The sequence below is a fragment of the Vicia villosa genome, linkage group LG4 (assembly GCF_029867415.1).
Source record: "Vicia villosa cultivar HV-30 ecotype Madison, WI linkage group LG4, Vvil1.0, whole genome shotgun sequence".
Taxonomy (NCBI): domain Eukaryota; kingdom Viridiplantae; phylum Streptophyta; class Magnoliopsida; order Fabales; family Fabaceae; genus Vicia; species Vicia villosa.
Window position 1 is genome coordinate 121,216,133 of NC_081183.1, and position 18,496 is coordinate 121,234,628.

The following is an 18,496-nucleotide window of genomic DNA, read 5'->3' on the forward strand; positions in this document are numbered from 1 at the left end:
GTTTGAAAGTATTTGAAAAGAGAGGCGTGAAAAGTAATTTGATTTTTAGAGCAAGCAATTAGTAGCAACTACCCAAAGTTTGAAAAATCGTTCTTTTAGCTTTTCGGGCGAAAGTATCTATCCATACCATGAGAGGGCAGGAAGTCTTTCTATTGGATGTTAAGGGTCATCGAGGTTTATCGTTCGCCACAAAACTGTCCCTTGCCATAAAGAGGGCAGGTAGTCTAAGGGAAGGATATAATAGTCATTTTATCTTTTTAGGCATCATGCGAGGATACCTTAGCAATTTATTCTTTATAAGGCAACCTCGAGGGAGTTTCAATAACTTTGAAGGTGACGGGCAACATTGCTTTAGGTATCCTCGGAATCGAGGGACTTGACTATTTTTAGGCAACAAAATTAAGGCAACCAATTAATAAGGCAACAGTATAAGGCAACAAGAGGGATTACCCTAAAGGTGTGCGGGTGCAACAATCACGTGGTTCAATTCGAATATTTAATCTTGTATTGTTAGTGATCTAACGTTTGATTGATGATCTTGCACTCCATACTTTACTAACCACAACAATTAATATTACGGAAATTAAAGGCAGAAAATAAATTCCTACGCTATTACAATAAACACCTGCGGGGATGGGGGAAATTAAAAGACGGAAGAATATGAGGGAATAATAATTAGTTTAATCATCTTGATCTTGAGCCTTGATCTTCCTCGAACCCTTGATTGACTCTGATCATTTGAGAATTAACAGAAAATAATGGGGAGGTGAGTGTAGGAGAGATTCATTGACTTTTTGAAATAAACCCTATTTTGGGCAAAGGCAGAATAAAAATTAAAATAAGATTTAAACCAAAAAGAATTAGAAACTTAGCTTTTTTTAATTTGGCATGGCGCGCGGCTGAAGGATCTTGATTAACCCTGAAAATTTGGCACAAAGAAGAGAAGCGTTAGTGCATTAACTGAACCCTAATTGATTACAAACCCTAAAAAGATTACAAACCTAAAGGTTTTTTTTTTAAAGAAAACTTATTGTGACCCAAAAGAGGTTTGTAAGGCTTAAAATGTGTTAGTGGATAATACCTACCAGTAAACCTAAAACTATTAAGGTTTATAAATGGATCGAGGTTAACAAACCTAAAAAAAATTAATAGATTAAAAGTATTTACAAAATAATAATTTTTATGGTTAGAAGCAATTATTTTAATATTATGAAGAAAATCGAGTTTTCGATTAAAATAAGTTATTACAAAAAACATTGTAAGAAAATAACTTTAGTGAATGCTAAAGAGGTTTAGAAAAATATTAGAATAAAAAGAGAAAAAGAAAATAATAAATAAAAAAAAGAAGAATTATGTAATTTAAAAATAAATAAATAAATAAATAAATAAATAAATAAAAAGAGTTAGAAAGCTTAGCTGGAATCTAGTATGGTTGTTCCCTGAAGCTCCATGGTGGAGTAGCATGCCTGGGTGTGTAGATCTTGCTGTATGGAAGATCCATTGGTGAGGATTGGAGGGAGTACCGCACGTGCACAGAGAGGCAAAGCGCTTGGATCAAGGTTTAAATAATTTGGAAGAAATATTGTCAAAGCTGGGTATCGAACCCAGGTGCCTCTCCTTCACAAGCAATGCTCTTTGCCATCTAGACTGAATTGGTCAGTTGCAACTGAACGCAGCCTATATCATTATATATTAAAACATGTGATATTTGCAAATTTCAAAACTAAAGTCAACTGGGGCCCACTGCCCTCACGGATGAGCCAATGGAATGAGGGAAGAGGAATATCTATGGTTGACCAACAAGTGGAAGGGTGCCACGCGTAGAAGAGAGAGGTAGCGGTTTGACAAGCCAACGGATGTTGTCCACGCGTGTAGTCCATGTTTCCAACACACTATTCATCATCTTCCTCCTCAATTTTCCTGCGGATTCTGCTTCGCTTTCACCTGCGAATCTACCTGCGATTTTTCCTTCAATTTTCTGCAACTTTAAAACTCAAACAAACACGCATTATAAAACCATAAATAGTGCCCATATCTACTAATTGCCATACTAGGAATTCAATGGTGCCATCGTTTTGGCCTGAAACGGTCGGGATCACACAGAACAAAGCTTCACCTTCTTTGTGCCCTAGCCATGGTATCTTGCTCAACCTGCGTTAAACCTTCAAAGTAATGATCCTAATTGATTCTAAACATCATTACCAGCTATAATATACGGTTAGTTCACTTTGAAAATCAATAAATTGCGACATACAAAAATTCAAGAATGTGAATGAATATGATGAGTATGGTACCATGTCTATACATATTATGAGGCTGGATTAAGAGGCCATTCTTACTCTATATTACCTTAAGGATGAATTGAGACGTTCCTTTGGACCTGAGTGTGGCTGCAACAAGGAATATGGATTTTTGCAACTTTCTTCAAAATTTGGCCACCGTGAACCCTTGTTTTCTCATCAAAATTTCGTCCTCCCCTATTCTAGATGTCTTCACATATATATAATGGTTGGAATTAGGTTAGAAAACTTGGAGAGAAACCATTTGATTGATTGCAAGAGATTTGATCTAAAAATTTGTATTCAATCTTTCTATATTTGACTCAATCATATATCTTGCATATTTCTTATTCAATCTAGACCATTGGATGACATTTGAATTGATTAAATATTTGGAGAATTGATTCATAAAAAATATCTCCATAAAACTTGATTTTATTTGATTTAATCATGAATTTATGTGAATAAATTCAAAAATAAAGAAAATAAAGCCATATCATATCATGAGATTATTTTATGGATCCCCTAGGTGATATTAGATTGAAACAAATATAGAAAAATTAATCTCTCAATCTTTTATCATTTAATCCTAATTTCATTTGATTTTATTTGAATTTAATTGATTTAATTCAAATAAAAATAAAATAAAATCAAGAAATAAAGGGAAATTGGTTTATGGGCCAATTTTAAGCTTGTAACCACGTGAGAAATCCAAAACCATGGGCCCAATACTCAAAACATGAATTTTGTCAATTATAGTTTCAAGCATTTCTCAAATTTTGCCCAACTTGTGCAAGCCATAACTCATTCAATATTGGTCGTATGGAGATGATATAGGACTTTTTGGAAAGCCTAAGATGTCCTCTACAAGCCACTTTGAAAGCTCTTTTCCATTTGATAATTTTATCTTGATGATGTGGCTCCTGACAAAAAACAGCTTTTTGCGATCTTCTAGAAGGACCTGTAATGTATTGACTTATATCTCTTATGCGGAAGCATTTCTTGACCTCGGGCCCAACATGAAAGTTGTAGAGAATCAAATTTCCTTGGGAAAGAGCTTTGGTTGGAGAATTTTTTAGAAAGTATGAGAGAGATATGACCAGTCGAAGTTGGTTTGACTTTTACTTAGAAACCCTAATCTAGCCACTTTAGGTTTTTGATGATTTTTGAGCTTTCCTTGATGAATTATGATCAATCCTTGATCAAATGATGAATGATACATCAAAATGAGGATGTTGACCAAAAATCAGAAGTTTTGACTGTGGTTTGATCATAGTTTGACTTTTAGGTCAACTAGTCGATTATTGATCGTTTGGGCCATTGAGTGAGCAATCTTTTGAATCAGAGCTTGAAACTTGGCATGAGGATCCTTTGAATCATATGAGAGGTCACGGAGTCCACTGGAAGTATCAAAACCTGACTTTTCTTTGAAAAAGGCAAAACCCTAGTTGGAGGGCTGTTGTTTAGGAGAGTGTATATTCAGTCAAGTATTGTGTAACACCCCGATATCCGCTGCACGCATCAACCGTGTCGGCCAACCGAGCATGTTACCGGTTTAATCAATAATCCCCCCTAGGTCCGCTTATCGGCTGCCCAGGAAATATTGTTTTTGCCTCCCGCAGGAATCGAACCATGTACCTAGGGGTTAAGTACATATTCATAGCAATTCCTGCTACCACTTGAGCTACTAGCTCAATTGGTAGCAGGAATTGCTATGAATATGTACTTAACCCCTAGGTACATGGTTCGATTCCTGCGGGAGGCAAAAACAATATTTCCTGGGCAGCCGATAAGCGGACCTAGGGGGGATTATTGATTAAGCCGGTAACATGCTCGGTTGGCCGACACGGTTGATGCGTGCAGCGGATATCGGGGTGTTACATTAAAAAGGCACCTTTTTAATGTATTGGTACTGCTGGTAGAAAGCGGTTGCCAGATCTTCCCATGTATCGAGTGGGTCATCGCCTCTAATTCGGGATGCTTTTGAACTTGAAGGTACATGGCTAGAGGAAAATAAATCCTCTTGCCCCTTGTCATACCCCAAATTTTGACCTAAGATACCACCACATATCATTTGCATGTACATCATTTGCATCTCTAACAAACTGCATAGCTTGTGTTTGCTACTTGTGCTCAGCAGGGTTTAATCAAGAAATCACTCATCAGTACAAGCAACAACCAATTAGGGTTTTGTTCTCCCTTCATCTCAAATGAACTATCTTCATTAACAATCAACATTTGGTCCTCAAAGATTCATTTCAATAAGCTCAAAGGCTTTGAATCAACCAAATTAGGGTTTTGACTGAAGATAGCCTACTCCTGACTTTTGCTCAGAATTTGACCTAATAACTTGGGACATGACCTCAAGACCTCAAATGCATCATCTTGACCTAATCTATTTGCTCAAGACATTTCCCGCACAAGGATTGATCAACAGTGAAATTTCAAGTCATAAGGCTAGGGTTTTGAACTATCAGGGACTGAAATCAGGGATCACATTTGGGAAACCCTAAAAGGCTCCAGGGCATCACTCAAAGGTTTCAATCATCTTAAAATACTCCCTATGACAATATCCAATGGGAATTTTATCCAATTCAAGATCCACAATCATCAATTTCATCTGGTCGACAATTAGGGTTTTTAACCTAATTGACCTAAACAACTGACTTTTAATCAGGACATGGTGCCACAACTTAAACCATGGCTCAAGGTCCTCCAATACCTCAATGTGATCCATTAATACCATTCATTTGGTGAGGATAGCTTGTTTCATCTGAAATCTCCAGAAACGCCGTTTACCTGAAAAAGTCAACTATACAAGATCACCATTGACTTTTTGGAAAATTTGGTCAACCATGACTTTTGAAGTTTTGAATCATCAATATATGATATTTGAAGTCATTTGATTAAGGAAAATCAAGAAAAACAATCAAGAATCAAAAAGTCAAAAGTTTGACTTTTCATACTTAGAAAAATTTCTAAGTGTTTTCAATGGTTTTTTCCAAACTTTGGAAGGAAATATCTCAAAATTTCACCTACAAACTGAAAAAAACTTTCAACATGAAAGTTGTATATTTTGATCCAATGAACAACTTTGTCAGATATAATTTTTTTCCATAAGATCAACCATTTAAGAGATATGGAGCTTCAAAGTTGGTATCTTTTGAAAAATTCACTTAAAACCTCATTTTCTTCAAAGTTCATGGATCTTTTTCACCTATTTCCTTAAAGGTCTTGAAGAAACTTTCAACTAGGGTTTTGAAGTACATAACAAGAGCTTTCCAAAATGTCCAAGAGCATGAAAAAATATGGAGCATAACTATGGTTTTGAATTTTGCCATTAATGATCATTTCACTTGAAATTTCAAGTCATTTTTCACAAAGTTTTGAACTACTTTACCTTATGATGCAAGCAATGACATAAACAAGCAATAATTGGAAGATATTTATGGTTTGTGATCAGAATAGAAAGAGATAAGAAGCTTGGAAGATTTTAACCATGGTTAGTCATTTTAACCATTTGCATTTAATGTAAAAGATTCCATTCTATCTCTTAATGCCAAATCACCAAAGAAAGATCAACTTGTATAGTCTTGCATTCAGAACTTTTGGCCTATAAATAGAGGTCCAAACTCCATTCAAAATCACACCAAAACCTCACAAAGCATAGGTTTTCTCTTTCTTTCTTGAATTGCAAGTTTCTTAAGTTTCAAAGAGGTAGAAATCTCAACCTCTAAACCATTGAAGTTCTGGCCAAGATGGTGGTTCCAACAACTCATAAACATCATATGGGATGTGTTTGATCCCCTCATACACCCCAAAAACACCTAAACCTCAAAATCACTACCTCACTTCCATATATGCACATAATAAGCCTTATCATGCCAATTTTCATTCAAGCCTATTTCTGTCCAAGCTAATCATCCAAACACATTCCATATACCATATATGAACTATCCCGATCATCATCCATGACCTGTAACACCAGAATCATCAAATTCGATTCATACTCCAAGGCTCTGCAGATCGGGTTCCATGGCTTTGCTCACGTGAATTCAGATTGTTCCAAGCATCCAGACACCTTCCATAAGGTCCATTGAAGCTGTCCAGATCATCAAACAACAACTGGAACTTCTCATTTGCAGAATTCGATTCTCAGTTTTGCCATTTTTAAGGTAAGTGATCTTGAACTTCAAACTCCATGAACCATGCATAATAAATGAAAAATTGAGTTGCCATCTTGTTTCTGCACTATCACTGATCATTAACCCTCAATCAATTTCACAATTCATCAATGATACACGATTTCACATTGATTTGTTATATTAGAGTTCTTCGTGTTCATCACAAAATTGATCACCTTAGAGCAAAATTAAACGAAATTAAAGATCACCATCATGTTCCTTATGAAAAACCGAGTGAGATAGACTATCTACTCGATCAAAACAATCCAATTTCAAAGATTTTCAAAATCAAATGGGGATGGTGTTCTTGGCGCGCTTTTTTTGTTCATAAAATTCAAATTCTTGTTTTTTAATATAATTAAATGGACGTGTGTATATTACAAGCCACAAGCGTGGCTCAGTTGGCTTTTGTTTTGAGAAGTGACATCCAGGTCGTGGGTTCAACACCCTTAGGGACCAAAACCTTTTTTTAACCACTATTTTTCTTCATTTTTCTTAACAACTTCACTTAATTAATTAACCAATCAAATCAATTCATTTTTACTTCATTTTTTGTACACTTCTCATTTAACATATATATATTTTATGAATATCCAAAAAAATCACAAAAAAATATTTATTTGATGTGTTTTTATTAAGTTTAAAATGACTTGTTTTTAAATGTTTTTAATACTTTAAAAATAGTTTTTTTACTTGATTTTCAAAACTTAATCATTTGTAAATATTTTGTGATCAAACCCTAATCTCTTAGGTCTTAATTAAGCATAAAATTTGTTTTTATCTAAATTAAGTTGACTTTGGTCAAAATTCAAACTGTTTTTCAACAAACGATCAAAGTTTTTTTCAAAACAATAAACCTCGCGTTTTTAACAAAACAATCAACCATGTTTTAGAAAATAAAACATGGGCATACCTTATGGTATAAGTCCCATTCCTTTGTATAAAATTAGGTTTTTCATTGTATATACGCCTTTTTTTTTACACCACGATCAATTTGATTTAAACCCTCGAATAACAAGATCAAAAATTAGGGTTTTCTTCAAAATCTTCGTGGGCCTCCTTCAAGGTATAAGTCCCAAGCCCTTTTGTAAATATACATTTGCATAGCCATAAATAAAATCAATGGGCCTCTCCCCGAGTATAAGTCCCGGGCCCCGTGTACATAAACTGATCATCCTTACAGGTATATTTCCTTCATAAACTCCATTGTACACACACACCTTATCATATATAACTGTTCATATTTGTTCATATTTGTTCATGTACTTGTTCATATTTGTTCGTACTTGTTCATATTTGTGATCATGTTATATATACTTGTTCAACTTAGTACAACACTAGGTTCCCCATAGCCTCCTATTGGGCTTCGTGCAAAGAATCTCCCTAGTTTAGGTTAGGACATAGAGTATGGTTTCCCGGTGAAATCGCTCTAAGAGCTCAAACCAACTATACCACGCCTCCTCTTGGGCTTCGTACAAACGACTTGTGCCTCCCATAGCCTCCTCTTGGGCTTACAATGCAAGGACCCTCGATTGTCCCTCCCATAGCCTCCTCTTGGGCTTACAATGCAAGGACCCTCGGATAGCCTCCTCTTGGGCTTCGTACAAGGACCCACGGGCTTCTTAAAAGCATCCCCAATATCCAAATCAAATACCCTAGGAGATTAGACATTTATCATCTCTATGATAGGAGTATCTCTTCTATGTCATCACAAACAATTAAAACCCGACTTTTTTTGCCACAAGGCTGGCTAATCAATCAAACCTTTTGCCACAAGGCTGGCTGATTAATCAATGTTTTTGCCACAAGGCTGGCTTATCAAAACTTTTGCCACAAGGCTGGCTGGTTAATCAAAACTTTTTGTCACAAGGCTGACTTATCAAAAGTTTTTGCCACAAGGCTGGCTAATCAAACTTGTTTTTGCCACAAGGCTGGCTAAACAAAAATCATCTTTATCATTCTAAGCACCATAAGTGGCACAGCCCAAGGCTTATAATGAAAAGAGTTCAAACAAAAACAAACAGATGTATGTGATGATATAGATTAGATACATCGAGCATTTAGATGACATTTGTCTCTTATCCTTTGCTTCCACTAGCATAAGTGGGAACTACGATTGCTCTGACTTTCTCAACATCCCTTTGAGAATACGTAGGCACAAGGTCGTATCCTTTACGAGCAAAACTTCTCCCTCAAACCACTCAAACCTTAGCACCCGTAGACCCCGAGCTACAGATGCTCTGATTCCCTCTAAGGGATATGTATGCAGAAGATTGCGATGATCTTTGCGAGCATAATCAAACAAAAAACTTAGTTTCCCAACTAGCCCTCATTGGTACACAAGGAGGAATTAACTACAATCCAGTCCTAGCCCGACGAAAACTCGGATATGCAAATTCAACTAAACCCATTGGTCTCGCAGTGGAATGCTACTTCCATCAAGAAGGGGAGGATCCTCAAGGGTTGAAGACAAGAATGGTAAGATCTTGGTATGACATCCGAAGGAAAGAAAAAGGTGGGGTAAGGAATTGCATTGCCATGGACGCCTACACCTATTGCGTAAAGAAAAGAGCAAGGGAGTTTCAAATGCCTTATGATTATGAAAAACCCATGTTCCCTGTGGTATCTCAACTACCCAATATTCCCATTGACACTACGAAAGAATAACAGGAGACTCTAGCCAAGATGAGGTCAGAAAAAGACGCTTGGGAAGACAAGTTTCGTAAGACTGATGTGGAAAACAGAAGGTTGAAGAGGCGAGTGAAAGATCACGAAGAAACCCTCTACTGTCAAGATGGATGGCTCATGAGTAAAGATGAGAAGATCCGTCGGAAAGACGCTGCAATCAGGAGGTACATCGAAGAAAGCAAGACAAAGCTTGAAGGTTCAACAAGCAACGCTCCAACGCCTGACGACTGGAAGAATGTTATTGACAAGCTGAGGACTGAAAAGGCCGAGTTGAAAGCTTACTATGGGAAAGAAATCATGAAGCTCAAGCTGCACAACGCATTTGGTTCTTCATCCGATGAGGATGTTTAGGATTGTTTAGCTTTTATTTATCATTTGCTTCTGTAGGAGCTACGCTCCAATGTTGTAACATTTTCCCATTATTTCAATAAAATAATAGTTTGTGTTCAAATGTTTGCAAGAAATTAATCTTTAAAATGTTTGGAAAAATCATAAACTTCTTTTTGCATACATCATTCTGCATATCGAGTTTGTTGTATAGAGTCTCATCTTTTGGATCTTTCTCCATTAGATCGTCAAGCTGTCGCGTCTCAAATTTTCTCGACCGCGCTCGCAATCAGATCATAGATACAATACTCGTTCAAGCAAAAGAATAGTGATGGAAAGCTCTGAACAAGAGAATATTGAGCTCCGTGGTACAGTGACCACCCTTCAAGAAAAGTTGGAAAGTCTCACTACTCTGGTTGACTCCTTAATGGCCGCGCAGAATCAGCAGCCATCACCCAACAGTCAAGCAACAGTGATATCTGAGTTCACTACTCCAGTCTCTACAGTTGCATTCAGCATTCCATCTTTCTCCATGCCAGAAGGTTGGGGCACGCCTTTCAGCTTTGGTACAGGTTTCCGCCATAATTTCTCTGGAATTCCAACATCCACAACTGAAGCGCCTGCTGCACAAAGTTCAGTGTTCACTCCAAATCAGGGGGTAACCTTCTCTCAAATCACTATGGCACTCTCTCAACCCACTATGACGGTTTCTACTCCTATGGTTCACACTGTTCCTTACGGAGACAACGAGATTTATCATGATCAAGGTGATAGCACAAATCAGCGTAACCGCGTGGAAGATCTCCAAGAACAGTTCAACAAGATTCAACTGGAAGTCAAAGCTATTCGTGGGAAAGATTTGTTTGGGAAGAATGCCCAAGAGCTATGTTTAGTTCCCAGTGTACAAATACCAGCTAACTTCAAGGTCCATGACTTCGAAAAGTACAAAGGTAGTTCTTGTCCGCAAAGTCATCTTGTGATGTATGCTAGGAAGATGTCTACTTATGCAGATAATCATCAGTTGCTCATCCATTACTTTCAAGACAGTTTGACTGGTGCCGCACTGAAGTGGTACACAGGATTGGATAACACTAACATTCGAACTTTCAACGACCTACGCGAGGCCTTTGTCCGACAATACAAATACAACTCAGATAGGGCTCCAGACAGAGATCAGCTCCGATCCATGGTTCAAAAAGACCATGAAGCTTTCAAAGAATATGCCCAACGATGGAGAGAAACTGCTGCTCAAATTAATCCACCGTTAAAAGAGAAAGAGATGACAAAGATCTTCTTGAATACTCTTGGCCCGTTTTATTATGAACGCATGATTGCTAGTGCTCCAAGTGATTTCACCGAAATGGTAAACATGGGGATGCGTCTAGATGAAGGAGTTCGAACCGGACGTCTAACTAAAGAAGGTGGATCTTCAAGCGGAACCAAAAAGTTCGGAAGTGGTTTCCCAAAGAAGAAAGAACAAAGTGTTGACATGGTATCCCAAGGGAGGCCAAGAGGAAATATCAATCGTCAACGACAGATTATTGCTATCGCGCCAGCCGTTAATACAACACCAAATCTGGGATTTACCCCGCAGTTTCAACAACAACAGCCTCGACAACAGGCTCAACAGTTTAACAATAATCAGAATCGTGTACAAAGAGCTCCATAGTTTGATCCGATTCCAATGACCTACACAGAGTTGTACCCTGCTTTGATTGAAAGAGGTCTTGTTCAAACTAAAGCACCACCACCAGTACCTGAGAAACTCCCATGGTGGTATAAAGCTGAGGTCTCATGCCCTTATCATCAAGGAGCACCAGGCCATGATCTTGAGCATTGCATAGCTTTAAAATATGAAGTTCAGAGGTTGGTTAGATCTAATCTCCTGTCTTTCAGAAATTTGAATCCAAATGTGCAAGAAAATCCGTTGCCCAATCACGGAGGGCATGTTGTAAACATGGTGTATGGATGTCCTGGTCCATACCGAATCTATGACATCAATTTCTCAAGAGCAGATTTGGTACAAATGCACGCCACTCTCTGTCAAAGGCGGGATTTTCGCTAACATCACTATGGTTCCTGTAGATTATGTTGCACAGATCCTCATGGATGTTCGACTGTGAGAAGAGATCTTCCAGTTTTGCTAGATGATGGTACTATTCAGATCTTCAGAAATAGGAATGAAGATGAAGTTAACATGATAGGATGTTATCCGCATGAGCATTTAGTCTCAGATATCAACTCGGAAATGCCTAAAGTTAACGTCATCGTTCCTCATTTCAACATGCCTGAGCGCATAGAAGTTACTTACAACAAACCAAGGGTTCTTGTTGCTCCTTTGATCATTTGTCTACCTGGACCTGTTCCTTATGACTCTGACAAGGCAGTTTCCTACAACTACAACGCAACAATGATAAAGAATGGACAAGAAGTTCCTTTACCTACTCTTTCATCTGTCGTGAATATCGCCGATGTAAGTCGAGTAACAAGAAGTGGACGTGTGTACACTCCACTACCTCCAAAGCAGCCTGTTGCTCCTGCAACTAGGCAAAATCCTGTTGATACACCGGTGAGGAATCCTGAGGAAACTCCTGTCAGTAATTCAAACACTGGTGTTGGTCAATCCAGTGGAACCAATGTCAATCCTGACTTTGATGAAATTTTGAAGCTTATAAAAAGAAGTGAATACAAGATTGTGGACCAGCTTATTCAGACTCCTTCAAAGATCTCAATACTTTCATTGCTTTTAAACTCAGAAGCCCATAGGGAAGCCCTGATGAGAGTATTAGATCAAGCTTTTGTGGATCATGATGTGACTGTTGACCATTTTGATGGGATAATAGCCAACATAACAGCTTGCAACAATTTAAGCTTATGTGATGAAGAACTTTCCGAGGAGGGCAGAAATCACAATCTTACTCTGCACATTTCTATGAACTGTCAGTCAGACTCTTTGTCCAACGTGCTGGTAGACACCGGATCTTCCTTGAATGTGATGCCGAAGACGACTCTTGCTCGTTTATCTTACCAAGGAATGCCTATGAAGTTCAGTGGTGTAGTGGTCAAAGCATTTGATGGATCGCGAAAATCTGTTATCGGCGAAGTCAACCTTCCCATGACAATTTGTCCACATACATTTCAAATCACCTTCCAGGTCATGGACATTCAAGCTGCTTCTAGCTGTCTGTTAGGACGACCATGGATCCATGAATCAGGGGCAGTAACTTCTACGCTCCATCAAAAGTTAAAATTTGTAACAAATGGAAAATTGGTAACAATAAGTGGGGAGCAAGCCTTGATGGTGAGCCATTTATCCAATTTCTCTTTCATAAGTGCTGATAATGTGGAAGGAACGCAGTTCCAAGGTCTCTCTTTAGAAGACGAATCTTCCAAGAAGAAAGCATCAATCTCTTCTTACAAAGAGGCAGTGAAGGTAGTAAAAGATGGAACTACCACTGGCTGGGGGCAAGTTGTGATCCCTATCAACAATGAAACCAGAGCAGGACTCGGATGTTCACTAATGTTCTCAAACTGAACCAAGAAGGATGAAACCCTTCGTCCGATCAAAGAAACGTTCCATAGTGGAGGATTCCTTAACCCAATTCCTCAAGAGGTTAATGTCCTTATTGAAGAATCCATCGAAGAAGGTCTACCCGATCCTGAAGAAGAATGGAAATGTTATCTCAATGACTCGGGATACATATCTCAGGAAGAACAGTATGCACCGTTCTATCCTCCTTCAGAGAAACCCAGAGGCAAGGTCAAGCCAAGTGCTAAAGAAACTCCGCCTGTTCCTGCAGAGGTCTGGGACACCTTGGGAGAACCAAGTGGCAAGTTTGATTATATGGTGAAATATACTGCACCTGAAAGTTCAAAGATTGCGATTGAAGACATCCAGCCAACTGGATGGGGAGATCCCTTTGAATATAACAGTCAACCAGAAGAGGCCTACAAATACTCTCAATTTTCACAGCAGCCTAAGATTACTAAAGATTTCAGGTTCAACGCATCTACAAAGATTGACAACTCTGAAGATGGTTATTATCACATAAACGCCATTTTTGAAGATGAAGAGGAAGATGGCCCCGCAGTTGACTTAAAAAGTGTCTCTGACAATGAGTCTCTTCATCCTGAAGATTGGGAATTACATCCGGAAGATCCTGAAGATTGTGACTCATCTTATGCTCTTCAAGAAGTAGAAAGAGACCGTCTCAACTCTACAAAGAACAAGGGTGACAAACCAGGACCTTCAAATCCTGCTCGACCAGCGGTCAATGTCATCACTGAAGAAGATTCTGAGAAAAATTTTCTTGAATACATAATACACAGAGGAGTTCGTTGCTACTGGAAAGCTGTCGACGTTCCAAATGTTGTTCGCCGCTCGAAGTAATCACCTCGCTGTTATTTTGACCTCCTGCCTGGCCCAAAGCAGAGAGATGTTTTATAGGGCTTTGCTTTTAAATGTTTTGTTCTGCCCAAATAACTTTGTGTATAGGGCTTTGTTTTAAAAGTTTCCCTCTTTGTCCTGCCCAAGACAAATGAGTTTGTGTTTAGGGCTTTTTTTCAAAAATGAATCATAAATAAAGTGTCATTTTGAATTCCCTACACTATGTGTTTTAGTTTTTGCTTTTTTCTGGAAATGGTAATCCTAAAAAAACCAAAAAAAAAAACCTTTCAAAAGTCTGCATACACTCTTGCATTCACAGTTTTTCTGAAACAAACATAAATCAATGTGCAGATTAATTGTTAACAAACCCATTGAATGCAATAACCCTATGACCTCTACCAACTTTGAGTTTCCTGTGTTCGAAGCCGAAGAAGAGGAAAAAGAAGAGATCCCGGACGAGATCTCCCGATTACTTAAGCACGAGGAAAGAGCCATTCTACCTCACAAAGAGCCTCTAGAAAAGATCAATTTGGGTTCTGAAGAAGACAAAAAAGAAGTGACCATTGGATCGCTGCTAGATGTTGATAGCAAGAGTAAGCTGATAGATCTTCTCAAAGAATATGTTGACGTGTTTGCCTGGTCCTACCAAGACATGTCTGGGTTGGATACCAATATTGTTCAGCATTACTTGCCATTGAAGCCAGAGTGTCCGCCAGCTAAGCAGAAATTGCGAAGGACTCACCCTGATATGGCTAACAAGATCAAAATGGAAGTTCAAAAGCAACTCGACGCAGGTTTTCTCATCACCTCTGAGTATCCTCAATGGTTGGCCAACATAGTGCCAGTTCTGAAGAAAGATGGCAAAGTCAGAATGTGTGTTGACTACCGCGACTTGAACAAAGCCAGTCCGAAAGATTACTTTCCATTACCTCATATTGACATGCTGGTTGATAACACCGCTTAGTTCAACGTCTTTTCTTTCATGGACGGGTTCTCCGGTTATAATCAGATCAAGATGGCTCCCGAAGACATGGAGAAGACATCTTTCATCACCCCATGGGGTACCTTTTGCTACAAAGTGATGCCGTTTGGATTAAAGAATGCAGGCGCAACTTACCAAAGGGCAATGACTACTCTCTTTCTTGACATGATGCATAAAGAAATTGAAGTTTATGTGGACGACATGATAGCCAAGTCCAGCACAGAAGAAGAACATATTGAATACCTTTTGAAGTTGTTTCAACGACTAAGGAAATATCAGCTTCGTTTGAATCCTAACAAATGTACTTTTGGGGTAAGATCTGGAAAACTCTTAGGTTTCATTGTCAGCCAAAGAGGTATTGAAGTAGATCCCGACAAAGTCAGAGCTATTCAAGAGATGCCTGCACCAAAAACTGAAAAGCAAGTAAGAGGATTTCTCGGACGATTGAACTATATCTCCAGATTTATCTCTCAAATGAATGCTACTTGTGGGCCAATTTTCAAGCTTCTCCGCAAAGATCAAGGGGTTGTATGGACTGAAGATTGCCAGAAAGCGTTCGACAGTATCAAGGAATACCTGTTAGAACCACCAATATTGATTCCTCCAGTTGAAGGAAGACCACTAATCATGTATCTTACCGTGTTAGAAGAATCCATGGGTTGTGTGCTTGGACAGCAAGATGAAACCGGTAAGAAGGAGCATGCCATCTATTACTTGAGTAAGAAATTCACAGATTGTGAGTCTCGTTACTCCATGCTCGAAAAAACATGTTGTGCTTTGGCTTGGGCTTCAAAACGTCTCCGCCAATACATGATCAACAATACTACTTGGTTAATCTCCAAAATGGATCCGATCAAGTATGTCTTTGAAAAGCCTGCATTAATAGGAAGGATTTCCCGATGGCAAATGCTATTATCCGAATATGACATCGAGTACCGTGCTCAAAAAGCGGTCAAAGGAAGCATTCTCGCCGATCACTTGGCGCATCAGCCTATTAATGAATATCAATCTCTCAAGTTTGACTTTCCTGACGAAGATGTCATGTACTTGAAAATGAAAGATTGTGACGAACCGTTACCTGAAGAAGGTCCTGATCCTAGATCAAGATCGGGCCTAATTTTCGATGGAGCAGTTAACGCTTTTGGTAATGGAATTGGGGCAGTCATCATCACTCCCAAGGGTACTCATATCCCATTCTCCGCCAGATTGCTATTTGATCATCACTCCCAAGGGTACTCATATCCCATTCGTCGCAGAATATGAAGCTTGTATCATGGGTTTCGAAGAAGCCATTGACTTAAGGATCAAGATCCTAGACATATATGGAGATTCAGCCCTTGTGATCAACCAAATCAAAGACAAGTGGGAAACTTACCACCCTGGCTTGATTCCTTACAGAGATTATGCAAGACGTCTGTTGACTTTCTTCAACAAGGTTGAATTGCATCATATACCTCGAGATCAGAATCGAATGGCCGACGCCTGGGCTACTCTATCTTCCATGTTCAAAGTCAGTCATTGGAACGATATGCCTAAAGTCAGAATTATGCGCCTTGAAAGGCCCGCCTATGTGTTTGCAACTGAAGCAGTCATCGATGATAAACCGTGGTTTCACGACATCAAACGCTTCCTTCAAACTCAAGAGTACCCACTTGGGGCATCAAACAAAGATAAGAAAACTCTAAGGAGGCTTTCTGGAAGTTTTTTCCTGAACGGAGATGTGTTATACAAAAGAAACTTCGACATGGTTTTGCTCAGATGCGTGGATAGACACGAAGCAGACATGTTAATGCGTGAAGTGCATGAAGGGTCCTTTGGAACCCATTCAAATGGGCATGCAATGTCCAAGAAAATCTTAAGAGTAGGATACTATTGGTTGACAATGGAATCTGATTGTTATAAACACGTGAAAAGATGTCACAAGTGCCAGATCTACGCAGATAAGATCCATGTGCCACCGACTCTACTCAACGTTCTCTCATCTCCATGGCCTTTCTCCATGTGGGGTATCGACATGATCGGAATGATCGAACCGGAAGCTTCAAGCGGTCATCGTTTCATCTTGGTGGCTATTGATTACTTCACCAAATGGGTCGAAGCAGCATCTTACGCCAACGTTACAAGACAAGTGGTTGTGAGGTTCATCAAGAACAACCTCATTTACCGATATGGTGTTCCAAGCAAGATCATTACTGACAATGGTTCAAACTTGAACAACAAGATGATGAAAGAATTATGTGAGGAATTCAAGATTGAGCATCATAACTCTTCTCCTTACAGACCAAAAATGAACGGCGCTGTTGAAGCTGCTAACAAGAACATTAAGAAGATCGTCCAGAAAATGGTTGTCACTTACAAAGACTGGCACGAAATGCTGCCATTTGCTTTACATGGGTAACGTACTTCAGTGCGTACTTCAAAAGAGGCAACCCCCTTTTCTCTAGTATACGGCATCGAAGCTGTGCTCCCCGTAGAAGTTGAAATCCCATAAATGAGAGTCCTCATGGAGACCAAGTTATCAGAGGCTGAATGGTGTCAAAGCAGATACGATCAATTGAACTTAATCGAAGAAAAACGTACGACTGCTCTATGCCATGGACAGTTATACCAAGCAAGGATGAAACAAGCTTTCAACAAAAAGGTTCGACCTCGTGAATTTCAAGAAGGCGACCTCATGCTTAAAAAGATCTTGTCTTTTCAACTAGATTCTAGGGGCAAATGGTCTCCTAATTACGAAGGCCCGTATGTTGTCAAAAGAACATTTTCTGGCGGCGCCATGACTCTTGCAACCATGGATGGTGATGAACTCCCACATCCTGTGAATGCTGATGCAGTCAAGAAATACTTTGTCTAAAAGGACAAAAGAACAGCTCGGTAATTCGAAAACCCGCAAAGGGTGACTTAGGCAAAAATGAGCGTCTCGGTGGATTGAAAACAAGAAAGGGCGGTCCAGGCAAAAATTAGAGACAATAAACAGAAAAAAAATTCATCCTGGTAGATTGAAAACTTGAAAGGGAAATCTAGGCAAAAATTAAGGATTTATGACAAAGTAACTACATCAGTCCATACTTCGTCACCTGAAGAGTCTTTTCATCAAAGGATCTCCGATCAAATCATCGCCAATCTGAAACGACAAGCACAGTTGGAACTCAAAGTTGTTAGGGAGAATAGTGGTTATTGCTTTCAATGTAGCCTTTTCCGCATAATACCATTTCCATCTTTTATAAATACTCTATGGAATCATGCCTTTAGCTGATTACCATCCTATTAAATAAATTTGAGCCTTGTGCCCATTTTTTTGCAATCTCTAGTTTCTTTTAGCTTGCAAAATGACGCTTTAATTGTGTTATTCACTTTTGAAAAAAAGAGAAAAAATAAGTTTTAAATGAATTTACTTTTCCTTTCTTTTCAAAATAAAAGCGAAACTTTCCTTTGAGTTGTGAACAACATAAGGAACATCAACAGCTATCTCCATAGGATGAACCAAAGATTATCCTTTAGAATTGTTCTTTTCCTCGAAAGAGATGATGAGACAACGATATTCTTATCCCAGGAAAGAATTCCTAAGTTAATCGTCCCTCGCGGTAGGGAAGTTCTTTTATCCCCAGTGAAGAAGTTCTTCCTGTTAGAACAAGATTTGTTCTGATCA